General features: G+C 38.5%; 2 non-coding genes across 2 annotated transcripts; one reads left to right on the top strand and one right to left on the bottom strand.

Moving 5' to 3' along the window:
* Window positions 1–311: 311 nt before the first annotated feature.
* Window positions 312–418, bottom strand: LOC126003216 (U6 spliceosomal RNA). Its single transcript, XR_007493750.1, has one exon. It is a non-coding gene; the product is annotated as a U6 spliceosomal RNA (small nuclear RNA).
* Window positions 419–6,812: 6,394 nt separating this feature from the next.
* Window positions 6,813–6,945, top strand: LOC126002542 (small nucleolar RNA SNORA51). The gene has a single exon (XR_007493231.1). It is a non-coding gene; the product is annotated as a small nucleolar RNA SNORA51 (small nucleolar RNA).
* Window positions 6,946–11,993: the final 5,048 nt, after the last annotated feature.

Genomic DNA, 11,993 nt, shown 5'->3' with positions numbered 1-11,993 from the left:
AAGACTCCTTCCTAGGCTCCATCCTTTGACCTTTGCAGATACCAATATCTCTAGATATGGAGGTCTGATTTTATCATCCATGACAGAGCAAAAGGTTCCCATACACCACAAAAGGACCTAGGGGAGAGTAAATGAACATGTATGGAGTCTGTAGTTATACACATGACAGTATACTTCAAGGACAGAGAAACCCTGTCTCTTAGGCCAAGGGAATTCCCTTTCTAATCTCCCCAATATCCCAATATTTACTGTGCCTATGCAGGAAAAAAAAGAAGCAGCACAAAATAATGTTTTTTGGTTTTGTTATATTTTTTAATATGGAATGCTTCATGAATTTGCATGTCATCCTTGCACAGGGGCCATGCTAATCTTTTCTGTATAGTTCCAATTTTAGTATATGTGCTGCCGAAGTGAGCACGGTTTTGTTATTATTTTTTTTTCTTTTTTTTTTGTGCTTTGTTTTGTTTTTATTTTAGGGCTGTGGTTATTGTGTGTGGTGGTTGTCTTTATTGCTGTGGTTCTTTTTGGACTTTTTGTTTGATTTTTCTTTTTGTATTGTTGTGTTTCTCTTCCTTTTTCCCTTTATTCTCTCAACTTTATATTTATAGCCTCTAGAAGGACTCTGCCCATTTTGCTTGTTTGATTTTTGCCCCATTTTTTCCCTTCAAACAGAACCACATAACTTGAACCATCATGTTCTGCCTCACAAATTAAAAAGAAAATAATGGAGGGTACCAAGACCAAACACTTGTATGATCACTAAGCAGTAATAAAAAATGATAGGACTTAAACACCAAATCCAAAGCCAATGACAACAAAATCAATACCCAATCTACAACAAGCTAGACACAGAGAGAACCACTTATACTAGCAGCCCAAGGGGTAAGGGAGGAGGATATGGATGCATGCTAGGAATGGAGATGGAGGGAGGACAACTTTGGTGATGGGAATTCCCCTGATTCAATGTCAATATGTACCCAAAATATTACTGTGAAAGATATGTAAATATCATATCATGTCAAAATAAAAATTATTATTATAAAAATTAAAAAAATAATCACTTTGCTTCATTGTGGAAGATAGAGTAAATGCAGACAACAGTGAAAGACAAGGATGGGACCTGCCTGTCATGCTATGGGTGTACATTCTGCTGCAGCAGAGAAATGTGGGCAACAATTGAGCATATACCAGTAAAGGTCACTGTAGACTCTTTATATTTTTTTTGGTTTTTTGGGCCACACCCGTTTGATGCTCAGGGGTTACTCCTGGCTAAGCACTCAGAAATTGCCCCTGGCTTGGGGGGACCATATGGAACGCCGGGGGGTTGAACCGCGGTCCTTCCATGGCTAGTGCTTGCAAGGCAGACACCTTACCTCTAGCGCCACCTCACCGGCCCCTCACTGTGGACTCTTGAGCTTTATAAGAGAGAAGAGATATTTGAAGTCCAGTAAATTCCCTGTTGGGAGCCCAGCACTTAACATATAGACTATATTCTGCCAAGTTGCTGCACAAAAAGCTTGAAGAATGGGCTTAAGTTTGGAATGAGGCAGAAATAAGAGGGGTCCCTGTGATACTGAGGAGGAGGTGAAGAAGAAAAAGGGTCTTCCCCCTGAAGGAGGCTCATTGAGTAACATGCTCTTTCAGAGATATGAAATATTACTCAGGTGACAGAGGATAGTTCAAACTCGGTATTAGAGAAAAATGGCCATAAATAAATAGGAATATTAATATAAGAAATCTTTTGGAAGTCTCTTTCTGTTGTCCTTGGATACTGATACAAGAATTGCTGTGACCTTAGCGGCCATGTCCACAGCTGTCTCCTGAGGCTTGACTGGAGAGTTCCTTATCAACAACTTAGATGTGTGTCTAAAATAGCAGCAATATAAAAAGGCCCATGCAAATCCAGCTAGGGAGCACCTTCTCCAATGTTCTGAATTACAAAGTAAAATGTGACAGGGAGAGGAGCCAGGATCTCATACAATTTAGAAGAAAATGTTAACTTGAGCAAAGTCACGAGTTTAGAGTAAATTAAGAGAAAATCTGTTGTAGACATAGTTGTTAAAAAAAAAAAAAGAAACAAAAGAAAACTGTGGGTACTACAGGTTTTGCTTTGTTTTTTTAATTTGGAATCTCAGTAGATAAATAGATGGCCTTCATTCTCACTGACTACTGTGACCCTAGGAAATTAATGTGCCTGAGGCTTAATTTTTTTTTCATACAGGAGAGAAGCATAGGACCTTCTCTCATCCTGACATTCTGTGTGAAAATAGAATTAGTTTACAGACCAGAACATTATCTCTCAGGTTTTCCAGAACACAATTCCATCTTTCTGATATGGCCTCAGTAAGTAACATGAATCTTCCCATTATAGCCAGGCTACTCCTGTTTCCTGTTAGAAAATGTAAGGATTTTGATTTTGTAGCTGCCAGAAGAATACTTACCAGTAAATAATCCCACTTATATGTGTTATATAAAACAACAGGACAATGGAATATCCGATGGGATCACCTAGATTATAGAAAAAAGAATAGAAAAGGAAAAAAAATCGAGGATGGGAAGAAAGAAGAAATGAATCGGAGGTAACAGGTCCAAGAGCCAAGGGTCCCTTCTATATTAGTGAAGTATAGGTATATGTCTAAACCACAGAGCCAACAACACTCACTAAACTTTAAAATGTCTCTTCCAAGGATGCAGACTGAAGGATAGGAGGGTGGGTACCTGGTAACATTGGTATAGGGAAGATCACAACTGGTGGTGGGTATCTTAGTTATGAACAACTTTGTTAATCATGGTCCCTTAAATTAGGAATATTTCAAATATTTTTTAAAAACAAGTAAAATATAGGAGGTGGATCTCTGTTATTGGATGAAAGATCACTCTGATCAATGACATATTCTTTCTGTGTACCATGTGCTTGAGTGTGAGTGTGATACAAGCTTTTTTCATCTTATCCATTTTACTCACTGGGAAATTCTTCTGGACTATGGACTGTTGTCCAGCCAGACCTTCCAAGTTTCATGAAGTAAATGCAAATCTTGATCTCAAGCCTGTATCTCAGGGAGAGACAATTGAGAGGTTTGCTTGACTTTTGAGTCTAGTTATCAGATTAATTATGCTAGGTTCACCCTTACTGTTCTATGTTCCCTTGTAATTATGGTGCTTTCCTTGGAGCTGAAGGGTATTGTCATAGGTGCAGAGTCAAGCTGTGGGCCACTTATGTTTCCCTGGGATATGCTTGCTCTATATTAAACAGGAGAGGCATCGATGTTTGTTTGTTCCCTAACAGTGGACAGGATGTTTGGGGTATGTTTTATCTTTTGGTCTTTTCCGGAACCCAATATTTGTTCATTGTTTTACCCTTTGAGTGAAAGTCTACTGTGTGGACTGCTCTAATAATTACTCTGTTGGGTTCTTTAAAGGACTGTTTACTCCATCTTATAGCCCAAGGCTCAGTCAAACACAGTAGCCTAGGATTAGTTTATTCTTCTTCCTATTTCTGTGGTCTCATAAGTTTAAATAGTTTTTATATATTTTTAGTGGTTGAGAGAGAAAAAAATATTCGTTAAACATGAACATTTTCTTCACTGCCCATATGTTCTTAACACAGAAAATTCTAAGATGATAACAATGACATATTCTTGTAATAGCTCTTCTCCCAAGAGCGGGCAAAACCTGTGACTAGAGTGAGTTTTTACTGTGAATATGTAGCATATATGGTAAAGAGATTTAGAAGCAGGTGTCATTAAAATTATTAATCAGATAAATTTAGATTATTTAAAAGAGAAATTACCTTGATGCATATTACTGAATTATAGCTGATTTTAAAAGCAAATATTTCTCTGGTTATAGAAAAGAAAGTTAGGGTGCTTCAACTGGTTTGGAAGACAACAGCCATTCTTATTATAAAAAGACACAATAGCAGCCTTTGAGATCTAGGCATGGTCAGAAATGGAAAAAAAAAAAAGGAATTTCGGACTCTACTCCTATAGCCAAAGGCAATAGAATCATCTTACAACCTTAATTTGCCTTAAGAGACGAGTTCTCCAGAAGTTGCTGAGAGGAACTAATCCAGTCAACACCTGTCAACCTTGTGAAATCCTAAGTGGAACCTGCCAAACCCACTCAGACCTCTCATCCACAAAACTAGAGATCATTTTCCTAAGAGGTGTTGAAAGGAGATAAAGTGATATGCTCAATGTCCTTCAGTAACAATATTCCAAAACACAGTATCTAAAAGGAAAAAAGGAAGAAAAAGAAAAGGGAGGGAAGATGGGAGAGCAGGAGAGAAGAAAGACGTCCGCTATAGAGGCAGGGCAGTAGGGAGGGCAGAAGATATACTGGGGACATCGGTGCTGGGAAATATATACTGCTGAAGGATGTTGTACATTGTATGACTAAAACTCAATCATGAACAACTTTGTAACTGTGGGGATAAAAATACTAGAGATCATTCTTTTTTGTGTGTGTGTGGTTTTTTCTGGGTCACACCCGGCAGTGCTCAGGGGTTATTCCTGGCTCCAGGCTCAGAAATTGCTCCTGGCAGGCACGGGGGACCATATGGGGTGCCGGGATTCGAACCGATGACCTCCTGCATGAAAGGCAAATGCCTTACCTCCATGCTATCTCTCCGGCCCCCTAGAGATCATTCTTGATCACTCTTGTTAAGCACAAAAGAGCTTGGTTATTTGTGCTTCAGCAATAGAATGGTACTAGATTGGCCATGCTCACTTATCGACCACTTGTACACTTGTAGCAGGGAGTTTATGACAACCAAAACTTAATATATTAATTATATAAATAAATATAAATAATTAATATATTAATATATTTGTTCTCTGATTCTCCACAAAAAGCTTGAAAACCTATTTTCTTTCTTTTTATTTTTTTTTGTTTTTGTTTTTTGAGTCACACCTGGCAGTATTCAGGGGTTACTCCTGACTCTGAGCTCAGAAATTACTCCTGGCAGGCATGGGGGACCATATGAGATGCTGAGATTTGAACCAATGTCCATCCTGAATCGGCTGCATGCAAAGCAAATGCCCTACCGCTGAACTATCTCTCTGGCCCCTTGAAAACCTGTTTTCTAACCAAAAATGTATCTTCACCTCATATATATATATATATATATCGTGAGAGTTTTGTTTCTAATTCAATGTTTGTCAGAAACAAAACTTACATCTTGGAACTCTCAGCCAACATTCTTTCACCACACTAAATTAGGCCAATAAAACCCTAATAGATAATAATCCACCATATAGACTAGGTCCCTATTCTAATTTTAATTTTTGATTAATTAATAATTTGGCAGAACCCCCTATGTAGTTCTTGGGGACTCTGCAGTGATAGGGATAGGATAGAACAATGGGCCTCTACATGTGAAGCATTCCTTAAATTATTTCCCTGACCCTCCCCAACCTCATTCCATTACAGTTTTTTTAATTTAATTTATTTTTAGATTATATAAGAGTCATCATGATTTACAAGACTGTAGTAATAGGGTCTCATGCATAAAATATTCAGACATCACATTTTCTAGCAGTGTCTGCTTCCCTCCACCATTTTCTCAGTGTCCCCAACTTCAGCTTTTACCATCCCAGTGGCCCCTTTCATTCCTGTTTTTAAAGAATAAAAAGAAAGTGAATATGGCTAGAGGAGGTTAAAAAAAAAACCCAAATTTTTATCATCTATATATTAAGGGAGTTTTTTCCTATTATAAATATTTGAATAGTTACATTCTGTAGGACAAATTACATAAATATAAAAATTATATCACTTTACTCCACTCTGCTTCTCAGTGCATAGTCTGGAGAAGACCTGGTATTGTTTTTGTAACTAGAATTGAATTCATTCTGTTAGTTTTTTTATTTTTCTTCCCTTTAAGATGTCCCTTCTTAGTGGGACAATTGAAAATAACCTACTTCTCTGTTTCCTGATGTCACTTATATATAAAAACTTTTTCAGCCCTTTTATACCCTGAAAAACACTTAAGTGAATAGGTTTGGCATGGCATATAAAAACTTTTAAGCTTTTTTAAATCCATTGGCAGAATTAATTCCTCTGGAATCTCTGAGACAGTGTTTGTACCATTTGTCCCACTTAGCTTTTTTGAATGTTTGTGCCTCATCTCTCTCTCTCTCTCTCTCTCTCCTCTCTCTCTCTCTCTCTCTCTCTCTCTCTCTCTCTCTCTCTCTCTCTCTCTCTCTCTCTCTCTCAGTACATCTGTCTTTGAAATTAGGCATACTTAACTTCAGGATTATCTCAGTTTAAGATTTTTAACTTAATTATGCCTGGAAATATCAGTTTGCCAAATAAGGTAATAATCAGATAGGCTGGGGGTTAACATTTGGACATATCTTTTGTGATGTCCATTTTTTAAAAATTGGGGACCAAAAGGTCCCAAAGCACTGTCCCTAGCAGTGCTCAGGGCTTACTCCTGGCAATGCTTTGTGGATTCTTTGCAATGGCAGTGATCAAGTGAGTGTCAGGCGCACATGTGCCCACACACACACACACACACACACACACACACACACACACACACACACACATACACAAACTGCTGTCAGGGTCCAACTCCTGACATGAAGCTCACCATAGGGATCGTTTAGTGCAGTCACAGAAATAATTACACTGAGAACTATCATAACGAAATGTGACTGAATGAGGGAAGTAGAAAGCCTGTCTAGAGTACAGGTCGGTGTGGGGTGGGGAGGAAGGACACTTAGGATATCAGTCATGGGAATGTTGCACTGGTGAAAGATATATATATATAATATATATTAAAAATAAAAAAAGAAGAAAAGAAAAGATAAGGCCTCCAAATTCTTACCACAGGCTGTGTTCTTTACACTGATTGTATAGAAAGAGGAGGTACAGTAAATGCACCCCATATACATCTCAAATCAGGCCCTTTGCCTGGTCTGTATTGTGAATTGGGGGACAAAAAAAACCCTGCTGCTTTCACTCCTGTGTTTTCTCTCTGATCCTATGTACATATCTTTTTGGAATTCAAAGTACAGCACACTCTAGTTTTATTTAATGTGTTCATGGGACTGATTAAGAAAAATTTATCTCAATATACTAAGTAGATATTGAAATCAACAAAACTATCCTAAAGTATCTGAAGTTGTGTTTTCTCCTGGGGGTTTTATAGATACTCTTTTCCTCCTGTGATCCTGTGATTATAGACCATACATTTCTTCAACAATATGACAGGTGAGAGATCCCAAAATTTTCACCATGGTTTTTTATTGATGCCTACCTTGCCTTATTGCTTCCACTGATCTGGCAACACTAACAATTAAGAAGAGGATCCTGCATTGTCTTTCTATAATTTGGAAGTTGTCTTTTGTAGCAGAAGAGTATGAGCCTCTGTAGAAGGGAGTCTCTGCCACTTATTGTCTATTTGGCCTTGGGAAAATCTATTGCTGTGATCTGGTTTCTCTCTCTGTGTAAGGAATGTGTAATAATGTCTGCTACCTTTCCAGGGTGTTGTGTGAATTTGCTGACACCCATAAAGCTCCCTGAAAATGAAGAGGCTTACAGAAGTCCCTGGTATTATTCACAGAGCAAACGTTTTCCCCTGAGAATAAAGCAATAAATGGTACCATTGTACAGCTAGTGGAACGTGTTCAAAAGTTTCCGTTCACAACTAGTAGATCAAGTTGTGGGTGGCTGTATGGACTTTCTGTGTTCATGCCAAGTTGCATCCAAAACAGCCAGCACAATGGGCTCTCCTGGAATGAAAAGCTGTACTGTAAAAGAAGGCCAATCATGGCATCGCATCACATAGGACAGTCCTGTCTAGTCAGCGACTCCATATGCACTTTTCCATCCAGCGTAAAGGAACAATGGCACAGACAATGGCCACAAGGATATCTAACATTGCAGCAACTGAGAAGCAACTATCTTTTTCCACCACACTGACAACACTCCCAAGGCTAAGGATGCTCATGAATGTGGAAGAATATAATTCTTTCTTCTTTCTTCTTCCTTCCTCCCTTCCTTCCTGCTTTCCTTTTTCTTTCCTCTTTCTTTTTTCTTTTTTCTTCTTTCTTCCTCTTTCTTTCTTTCTTTCTCTTTCTTTTTCTTTCTTTCCTCTCTTTCTTTCTTTCTTTCTTTCTTTCTTTCTTTCTTTCTTTCTTTCTTTCTTTCTTTCTTTCTTTCTTTCTTTCTTTCTTTCTCTTTTTCTTTCTTTCTTTCTTTCTTTCTTTCTTTCTTTCTTTCTTTTTTTTTCCTTTCTTTGATTTGGTTTTTGGGTCACACTGGGCAGTGCTAAAGAGTTTCTCTTGGCTTTACACTCAGAGATAGCTCCTGGCAGGCTCAGGGGGACCATATGGGATGCCAGGATTCAAACTACCATCCTTCTCCATGCAAGGCAAATGCCCTACCTCCATGCTATCTCTCCAGCCCTTTCTTTTTTATTCCTTCCTTCCTTCCTTCCTTCCTTCCTTCCTTCCTTCCTTTCTTTCTTTCTTTTCTGTCTTTTACTTTCTTTTTTACTCCTTTTCCCCCTCCTTTCCCCTCTCCTCCATTCCCTCCCTTATCCTCTCCTCTTTCCCTCTCTTCTCTTATCTCCTCTTTCCTCCTTTTCCTCCATTTCCTCCAGGAAATACTGGGGTTTGAAATCAGATGGCATGTTCAGGCAATGCAATTCATGTGGGTATTCATGTGTATGAATACATTCTGACCAAGTTATTATTGTTCAGTATTATTGTTGTTATTATTATTGTTCATTATTATTGCATGTTCAGGCAATACAACTCATGTGGATATTCATGTGTATGGGTACAATCTGACCAAGTTATTATTGGCTGCCACAAGAGTTTGGCAAGGACTTTTTCTCCACTGTTCTCAGACTGGATATATAGGACATGAGCCAGGGTAAAGGCCCTTGCTCTGTTGAAGATACTTAGACACTGGATGTAACCTCTGAGAGGAAAATGAACTACTAAAAATATTATATATTTTTTAATAAAAGAGATCATGACTGTGGAGATAGCACAAGTGGAAATGTACCAAAAATGATACATATAAAATTCCTACCTTCAAAGAGTCCATCCTGGTGAAGAACTAGGTGACCGTGACAAAATATGGAATCAATAAAAGAGCTGGAGTCACTGAAGGGGATTATGTAGATGCTCTGCCCATACCTTTAATGTTCAAGGCTTTGACATCTTCCAAGGATTCAGATGCCTAGTGTTTCATGGGTCCTTAGAACTGTGACCTAAGATAGTGTCAGTGATTCCCTCGAATTCAGAAATGCTTCAGTGTTCAAGAAACAATCTAGTTCTCAGAATTGAATCCAGGCCTCTAACTTTTAAACCACATACTCAGCTCATTGATTTATCACTCCTCTCTTCCCTCTTTTTCTGCCTTGGACTTGCTATCTAAAAAGCACTTGTCAAGATGTAACCATCAGTCAATAACGGTGAAACCATGTCTAAGAAAGATCTGTTTATTCAACTAGTATTTACTGAAAGTGGAGGCTAGACTTTCAGAAATGAGCAAAACATTAAATACTCCTTAGCTTTTTGATGATTCTGCTTTGATAGTAGTAAGAGAAAAAGACAATACATATAATATAATAAATAAACATTACAGTATGGTGGCAAATACAATAAAGAAAAGCAAGTCAACATCCTACTTGTTGCCTTCTGTACTCATGTAAGGACTTGGGCTGTTCTTGTAAGCAAATCATTGGAATATTGAGTGGAGATTTGATGAGGACTGACTTATGTTTAACAAGAACACTCTTATTGATGGGTTGGGAATAAGGAAATGTGTAGAAAAAGCCAAGTCTCTGATAACATCAGCTAATAACCATGTTCATGACAGTAACCATCTACTTCCAGAAATTGTGTATAAAATATGTTTTTAAGGGTCCAGAGCAATGGCACAGTGGTGGGGCATTTACCTTGCAGGTGGCTGACCCAGGATGGACCTGGGTTCAATCCCCGGCATTCCATAAGGTCCCCCAAGCCAGGAGCGATTTTCTGAGCATTACCAGGTGTGGCCCAGAAACCAAAAAAAAATCTTTTTTTAAGTTACTTTTAACCAGGTGTTTAAATTACTTATGACCAGGCTCATTCTTTTGTTTGGAGGGGTGGGGTGGGGTGGGACGAGATTTTAAATCCAAAGGTTCTATGTATACAAGGCTTGTATTCCACATATATTACTTTTCTAGCTTGTTTATTGTTTTGAGAGGAATTCTAAAATGGTGCTCAGGTGGTTCAGGGGCACAAATGGTGATTATCAGACATCTGGTTCAATGGTTCAGTGCCAAAAACTTAAGGATTCAGTGATATTTGAGCCCTGTTTAACTGGGGATAGCTGGGCCTTTAGGTGCTGGGGAAATTATGGGTCATATCTGTTAGTGCTCTGGGCCTCCAGGACAGTACCCAGCAATGTACAGTAACCATGTGGTATCAATAATAGAACACAGGTCCAGTAATCCCTAGGCATGCACCTATCCTAATCTCCTGGCTCTGTCATCTCATTCTTACTATCATTTATTGACTATGTTCTATGAACCAAGGGTCTCAGAAGGCATGCAGTTATTACCAAGTAATCTTTCAAGAGCCTTATGGTGCTATTGTGAAGCCCAACAAGTATATTATTGCTTTGCAATAAGACATTGCTTAAGTGAAGTTTGGGGTGTGGAGGAGCACAAAGAAGAATACATCTCCCCTACTCCTGCACACACACCCAATAAAGGAGTCCATGTGGTTTTTCTAAAACTAAGCAGGTATTTCTCAGAGGAACATGTTTGTGGAAGGCCTTCCTCAGGAGGAACTTTGTTCATGTGCAGTATGAAACCTGAAGACAAGTATTCCTGGAAGAGTAGTTTCTCTGACTTGGCAGTGGGGAGAGAAGCAATGAAGCAGGAGAGTTGGAGAGGTGATGGAAGGTTTTGTATGTACTTTGAAATATGATTTATCATTTCAATGATAGGGAGCAGAGGAGTGATTACTCTGGCAGCAAAATTTAAGAAGACTTGCAGAGGAGTGAGACTAGAAACAAGGGCAATCCAGAAAACAGGGCAAAAGACTGAGCCAAAGCAGAGTTGGGATGGAGAGGAAGGGATGCAGAAGTGACCATCCATATATGGTAAAACTCACAAAGATGACCAAGAAAACAGTATGTACTGCTTTTTGCTGTATGACTAGTCTGTTAATATTTTTGGCACAGAGATTATGAGTGATTTTTATGTATAGTAATTAAAGCATGGCTGTCTTTTCTAAGAAGTCTCTAAAACTATGTCTGATGAACTGACATCAGTCTGCTTGAGGAAACTAGAGAAATGTTCCTGATACCTAGTCCAGGCTATGCTTGTCAAATTCAATGTGGCATTTTGCCTAGTTCACCAACAGTCATTCAAGAATGTCTTGGGGGGGCCACACATGTCTATGCTCAGGGATTACTCCTGGCTCTGCACTCAGGGTCATTCCTGCCAGTCCTTGGAGAAACAAATAGGAAACCGGAGATTAAACCTGGGTTGGCTGCATGCAAGACAAATGCCCTACAAGTTTTGCTGTCACTTTGCCCTCAAGAATGTCTTTTGTGTCCATCACCATCATTCTGCCTGAGTAATGTTATTAACCACTACCATCCTTGTGAGATTACTGTATTATGGTTATATCATATGTACTCTTAATATTTTATAATAGCAATGTAAGAAAGTATTGTAAACTTGAGGTCCAAAGGAGAAGGAGGATCATCATAAGGCCACACTGCAAAAGTGATACAGAATGTGATTTGTGCCAAATCACCTAAAAAGGGTTATGCTACTTCTACTATGCTGTCACTAGGCTCTACCCCTCATCATGACCCATAATTCAGTTACATTTCTTCCACAATAACAGAGCCCAAGAGAAAAGTGATATTTACCAAAACATTAGAAGCATGATTTTATCTCTGAAAATAAATGATATTTACAAAGTACTTTCATAGACATATTTTAAAATGCCTTTATATATATAAGAGAAATGATT

The sequence above is a fragment of the Suncus etruscus genome, chromosome 2 (genome assembly GCF_024139225.1).
Source record: "Suncus etruscus isolate mSunEtr1 chromosome 2, mSunEtr1.pri.cur, whole genome shotgun sequence".
NCBI classification, from domain to species: Eukaryota; Metazoa; Chordata; class Mammalia; order Eulipotyphla; family Soricidae; genus Suncus; species Suncus etruscus.
This window is presented reverse-complemented; position numbering and strand designations above follow the sequence as displayed.